Genomic DNA, 7,348 nt, shown 5'->3' on the forward strand with positions numbered 1-7,348 from the left:
GGTGGGAATGATTCCTGTTGTAAGGATTTGTTCCCTCTTTTGAGCTACTGCATCCATAGGTGTATATGTTGAACACATTTTGAAGTACTCTTTTTTGTTATCAAGTATTTTGAAAATAGTGACATTATCATTGCTGTATACCCATTTTCCATTAATTACATATGATGGGCATAAGACTGTAGAGGCACAGAAAAATCATAAAGCAGAAAATTCTGTCCCCTACTTGTCAAACCAAACTACTAAAAATAGCAATTTAGTAGGACTGTAATTTTAAGGTGAAAGTATATATATTTCAGTCAGTTATACTGCATACTTCCTTTTTCTCATAGTTTTTGATTATCAGTCATTATCTATAAATTTTTATGTGTCATTGACATATTGATCATACATGCCAATTATGAAATATTTTCTCACGATGTATTTCTTTTAAAATATATTTCTCTAATTATCTGATGTCAAAATGATGAATGGTATGGTTTGGTATCTTAAAATTTTTGCCCTTATTTCTTTTTTAATAGTCCACATCAGTGGTTTTCAAATTGCACAGTAATCTTGTGAATAGGGAGCTCACAATCAACTTCAATAAATGTTTATTGAATTTTTTTCTTTAAATGTTTCTCAATGTTTAAACATTGAAAAACACATTCTCTTAGTTCCTAAAGACCAAGAAAAAAAACAAACTTACAAATGATCATAAAAATATCAAGAAAGTAAACATGAATCCACTGAAATTTTATTAGTTCTTTTTAAAACTCCAATATTCTGAACAAATGTTGGAAGCTATTTGCATTCAGATAATTAAAATGGACTATAAGAAATAACATTTAAAAATAGTTGGTAACTGTTGAAATTGGGTATTGGGAAAAGTGGCCAATTTTGTTAGTCTTTCCACTTTGGGATATGTTTTAAATTTTCTATAATGCAAAGTTAAAATTTTTCTATTATGAGCTCTTCCATGGAAACTGGATGAGTTAGAAAAATTGTATCTTGGAATGAGATTTTTCCTGTCATAAAAAATATTTCTGAGCATGGTGTATCTCTATATTGTGGACTTACAGTTTGTATAATTTGGATGGAGCCTCTCCTTAAGGAAAAGAAAACTAAATTAATTATACAAAATTTGTTAAAAAAAAAAAGGAATATTTATCTAGGATAAAAGAAAATGTTGCTGCAAATTATTAAAATGAGCTCACAACTCGCTCAAATATTACAAAAAAAATATTAATCAACTGCCTTCTAAAACATTGTTTTATATTCTTTCATTGAATTCTGTTACTAACTCTATATGACATTGAGTACTAGTTGGCACTGTAGGATAAGCATCAGACTGCTAACCTCAAGGTCAGTGGTTAAAACCCACCAACTACTCCTTGGAAACCCTATACAGGATCACTATGAGTCAGAACAAATTCTATGGCACTTAAGAACTATATATGACACTTATTTTGTAAGATCATTTTCTATAGAAAAACAAATGATAAGTTGGCTTTACATTTGGAATTCTTGATCTTTTTTCACTGGAAGTTTATAAAGATCTATGGCATCATAATTCGTTATTTGTAATATATGTGAATTGTCAGTTTGTCATACTGTGGTGGCTTGTGAGTTGCTGTGATTCTGAAAGCTATGCCACTGGTATTTTAAATATCAGCAGGGTCACCCATGGTGGACAGGTTTCAGATGAGCTTCCAGATGAAGACAGACTAAGAAGAAGGAATGACAAACTACTTCTGAATATTTAGTCACTAAAAACCTTATAAATAGCAGAGAAACACTGTCAGATATAGTGCTGGAAAAGGTTAGAAGGCACTCAAAATGCGACTGGGGAATAGCTGCCTCCTCAAAGTATAGTTGACTGTGATGACGTGAATGGAGTAAAGCTCATGGGAGAAAGGCCCGTGGGACCTTCATTTGCTGATGGGGCACATCTCAAAATGAAAAGAAACAGCTGTAAACATCCATTGAAAATAGGAACATGGAATGTATGAACTATGAATCTGGGAAAAATGGAAATTGTCAAAAATGAAATGGAATGCATAAACATCAATATCTTAGGCATTAAAGAGCTGAAATGGACTGGTATTGCCATTTTGAATCTGATGACTACATGGTTTACTACGCTGGATGGTGTTGGAGAAGAAAATTGAAAGTACCAGGGGCTGCCAAAAGAACCAATAGATCCGTTTTGGAAGAAGTGCAGCCAGAGTGCTCCTTGGAGGCCAAGATGGCCAAACTTCGTCTCTCATACTTTGGACATATTGTCAGGAGGGACCAGTCACTGGAGAAGGATATTGTGTTCAGTGAGGTGGAGGGTCAGAGAAAAAGAGGAAGACCCCCAGCGAGATGGATTGGCCAAATGGCAGCATCGATGGACTCAAGCGTATCAACAGTAGTGAGGTTGGCCCAGGATCAGGCAGTGTTTCATTCTACTGTGCATAAGGACGCTATGGGTCGGTACCGACTCGATGGCACCTAACAACAACAACAACAATGTGAATTAAGGTTTTGTGTAAATTTAATAGGGCTCAGATCTTAGTGGTTTGTCTGTAAAACCTACTAAACCCCCATGATGAGCCCTGCTATGAACAGCCAATCAATTCAAAGGAAGCTCTTCAGAAGTGTGGCCTGCTTCTAATAAAGCAATCACTCTGGAAAAGCTTGCTTGCTTTCTGCTGGGTCTGGATCTTGCCTTTGGCTCGTCCTCTCACCTCTAGTTCTCTGGACTTGAGCCAGTGGCCTGCTCTATTGCTGACCAGTCATGGGAGTTGTCAGAAGCCTGCCTTCTTACCTGGTGGACCTGCGTTCCTATCTGCTGTCTGACCCGCCCATCTTGGTTTATCAGCTCCTTAGCTTCATGAGTCAGAAACCTCCAGCCTAACATCTGACTCACAAATTTGGGACTAGCTTACGTCTACAGCTGTGTGAACCATTTCCTTGAGATAACTTTTCCTTCATATATGCATATATAAGCTTCACTGGTTTTGTTTCTCTAGAGAACCCAGACTAAGACACTATGTATAATTTTAAGATTGTTTTAGGACTTAGGGTTATTTAGATATTGGTTTGAATCTTACTTTTCTTTCTATTTTCACATTTTAATTCTTATTCAACAAACCTTTTCCTGAATAACAAACAGAGTATAGTCTTTTATATCATTAAAGTATGTTTTGTTATTCTTCAGGAACATTCTTAGAATCTGAAGTTTGCCTCTTAGTAAGTCACAGCTAATGAAAGTGACTGATCCTTTGTCTTATGTATAATATTACTTTTTCAGGTAGGATGCCAAGGAGAATAAAGAATGAATCTCATCCTGTGATCTTATTTCTGGGAAGATCAGTGATGCTAAAAAAATGTTTTTAATGAGATTATTTAGTTCATTTAATGATCTACCCTGTGTAATCCAGATACATATCACTTAACATCTCTTCTGGTAACAACTGCTCGCATATACATCTGTGGTTCCAAAAGGTTATCATATTCTTGTTGTGAAGTGCCATGAAATCAGTTCTGACACACCACAACCCTGTGTATGGGTGGGTTTGAACCTTGTGGTTCACAGTCCAGTGTTCATCCTACAACGCCACACCAGGAGTCCAAGGTTATAATACAGCTCAGAAATCCCGATCAGACAACAGGGTATAGCAGACATACCAAGTACGACCTGGTTTTCTCTTATTAGCTCTCTGGCTTCACATCTGCCCTTGCCCTGGGGCAGCAGGAGTAGTGGGTCCAAGAGCCATCCTTGACTGCCTGTCTAACCATGTCCATTTCAGGCAGGCATTTCGAAGATGCTGCCAGAGCCACTGAGTGGCTTGCCATGAAAGACCACTGCTCCACATGTAATGCCAGGGACCAAAGTTTCAGCTCCTCCTGTGGTGACAGCTGTTTAATGGTCTGGGCTGCTGTGGTGATGGAAGAGTAACAGAAAGGTGTTGGGGTGGGGGGAGGTGGAGGCAGAAGAGGAGTGCAGGAGGCGTGGGCTAGGCTGGAAGAGTTTAAAGCCCATGGTGGGTGTAGGGAAAGCATGTTGTTGTTGTTGCTAAATGCTGTCGAGTCAGTTCTGACCCACAGCGACCCTCTAGAGGGTTTCAAAGGAGTGACTGGTGAGCATGAACCACCAACCTTGCAGTTCAAACAGATTTTGCACTCTAATGCATTAATCCACAGTGCCATACCAGGACTCCAGGGAAAGCATAACGGAAGTAAAAAAAGGAAGGGAGCCAGAGGTGAGGGGGGCTAGTCCACAGGCTGGACAGCAAGTGAGCACAGCATTGCTATAGAAGAAGAAAAGGCATGGCTCTGGGAGACCAGACTGTGACCTCCCAGAACAGGCAGTATGTGGAGCCCAACGTTTTCTCTCCATTCCTCAGTTCAGTGGGGACCAATGGGTCCCATGTTCCACCCATGATCATCCCGCATGTCTCTCTTCTGTATATAATATGGTGTTTGCACAATGTCCAAATCATATAACATTTTATTTCACGTAAAGTACCATGGGCATCAAGTGATGCATACCTGCATTTTCTCAGGGAAGCATCATAATAAAAACTTGCCTATTCACAATGAGGAGTCCTCGTGTGGCATTGTGGGGTCAATACTGAACTGCTAACCACAGGTTGGTGGTTCCAACCCACCAGCCTCTCCTTGGAAACCATATACAGGGTCACTACGAGTTACAACCAACTCCAAGGCAGTTAACAACAATTACAGTACTCACAGTGTATCTTCAGAAATCATGTTCTTTTTAAGGTTGTACCAAGGTGCAGCTTTCTATGACTTTAGTTAAACATGTTTTCATACCCATTTATATAATTTGATGTTTCTCCTTACGTAATGGTTTCTAATCCACTCTGAAAAGTGGAGTTGTGATTTGAGGACAAGTCCATATTTCCAAAGTTACATCGTGTCTGACCTCCTCTGACTTCACAAATGTGAAGGAGAATCAAACTCCACATCAGCCCAAGGCTGACACCATCCCTCCCTCCCATGGCTCTCGATTTCTCGGCTGGGTTCGATAATCTGTAGCAATGATCACAGAGAACTCACAGACAATACTCACAATTATGGGATTTATTAGGGAAATTAGCAGGCTACAGTTCAAGATCAGAAACAGCTTAGGATACAGTAGCTGTCTGGTCACTCACACCTTCTGAAACATATCTCTAATTGAGTTCTGGGAAATTGTGTGATGCCAGTGACCAAAGGTGTCTTCATTTGGTCTCCCTGAGTCAGTCTTAGGCAAACTGGAGTTTGAGAAACTGAGCTCTAGAGGAAGTTAATTCTTTGGTGGTGCTGGTATGTGTGGGTGGATTGGGGTGGGGTGGGAATATTTTAATTTCCTTCAAATTGCCTTTCACGGTTCCAGGAGTGAAGGTGTGATATACAGATACGGCATGTGCAACTGCCTTTCCTTTCATTGTAAGCAGAAACAACAAACATGAAACTAATTTTTAGATTTCAGAAAAATCAGTCAGTGCTGGCAGAGCCTTCCTTTTGTTTCCTGACCAATAGCTTGTTGACAATGAAAACAAAAGGTGTATTTTCTGGTGCTGCTTCAGCCTTTTCTTTGGACCAGAGCAAGCTGCTTTGTGGACATGTTTACCTTCTACCATTTCAAAGTCTAGTAGGTATCATTTACATGGGTTATAAACAACCTTTAGTTATTAATTCAGTCATTTTATCACTAGTTATTAGTGATTGTAATATTTAGCTAGTACCTGAGTATGTTGTTGTTGTTGTTGAGTGCCGTCGAGTATACAGGGTCAAATTATTTTTAAAAATAGAAAAGATGAGATGAACTTGATGATTGTTGCAGCAACACTTACATGTATACACACATGCATACAAGGAAATAAAACACACATATGTCAATACAAACATTGCTTTTTCTTACATGTAAGAGATATTTGTAAAAAAATCTTAATTATTCCACTATATTGAAAATAAGATTTCTAGTCTATGTATGTTGTTGTTGTCAATTACTGTCCAGTTTGTTCTGACTCATAGTGACCTTGTATAGGCCTCCCAAGGAAAGACTGGTGGGTTTGAACCAATGACCTTGTGATTAGCAGTTCAGTGCTTATCCTATAACTTTACACCAGTACCCCATTCTATGTATACTTATTATTATTATTATTATTTTAAAATAAAACTCTACATTTCCCATTAAACAGGCGCCCTACTTTTCTTTGCCCAAAGAATCTCCATGACAATTCATGGAGAATACGTGCAACATCTGGAATTTTGCATTTTCATAAATATTAATGATGGAAAGATGATGCTGATGGACATTGTTTATTTCTTGAGTGGAAAGAAAAATAAAGTGCTAATAGATGGGAGCCAAGAAGGGATCCAAGAGGCACTGTACCAATAAGAGCTGGTCTATGTTCAACCATTTCAAGAACCGATGATATTGAAAGAGAAAGTTCAAGCTGTAATGAAGTCTCGTTGTTAAAGTTGTTTAGTGCTGTGAAGTTGATTCTGACACATAGTGAACTAGTATAGGGTTTCCTAGGAATGGCTGGTGACTTTGAATTGCTGACCTTGTGGTTCAAACTGATCTTGTGGTCCAGTGCTTATCTTACAGCCAATGCCACAGCAGGAAAAAAAAAGGCTCCTGGAATTGATGGAATACAAATGGAAATCTTTCCCTTGGAAACACTCACTCACCTTTGCCAAGAAATTTGGAAAGCAACTACCTGGCCAACTAATTGGAAAAGATCCATACTTGTGCCCTTCATTGAACAATATCGTTAATTATGTGCAAGTAAAAATTTGGAGATAATTCAAAACTAGTTATAGCAGTACTTCAACAAGGAACTGCCAGAAATTTAACCCAGATTCAAAAGTGGGCATGGAGCATGGAATATCAATGTTGACATCAGATGGATCTTGGCTAAAGGCAGAGATACCAGAAAGATGCTTACTTGTGCATTATTGACTATGCAAAGATATTAAATTGTGTGGATAGTAGCAAACTATAGATAACGTTTTGTGAAGAAATTGTGCTCATGAGGAACTTATATGCAGACTAAGAGATAGTTATTCAAACTGAATAAGAGGATTCTGAGTGGTTTAAAACAGGAAAGGTATGTGTTAGGGTTTTTTTTTTTTTTAACCTTTTATTGTAAGCTGAGTAAAGGTTTATAGAGCAGATTATCAGTTTTGCATTCAGCAAATTATATGCTTTGCTACATTACAATGATTGCAAGTCCCTCCATGTACCACCAGTTAACAGTATTTGCCTCTATTTACTTTAACTCTTACATTCCTCCCTGTGTCTCTCACTACCTTCATCTTTCTTTGCTAGCCTCCCTCTTGCCTGGCCCATCGCCCATGTTAACCTGTG

General features: G+C 38.4%; 1 protein-coding gene across 1 annotated transcript in view; it reads left to right on the forward strand.

The window, feature by feature from the left end:
* FRK (fyn-related kinase) overlaps positions 1–7,348 on the forward strand; it is a 185,727-nt gene that overhangs the window by 71,304 nt on the left and 107,075 nt on the right. The gene's annotated exons all lie outside the window — the stretch shown is intronic.

This window comes from Chrysochloris asiatica, unplaced genomic scaffold, assembly GCF_000296735.1.
Source record: "Chrysochloris asiatica unplaced genomic scaffold, ChrAsi1.0 scaffold00027, whole genome shotgun sequence".
NCBI lineage: Eukaryota > Metazoa > Chordata > Mammalia > Afrosoricida > Chrysochloridae > Chrysochloris > Chrysochloris asiatica.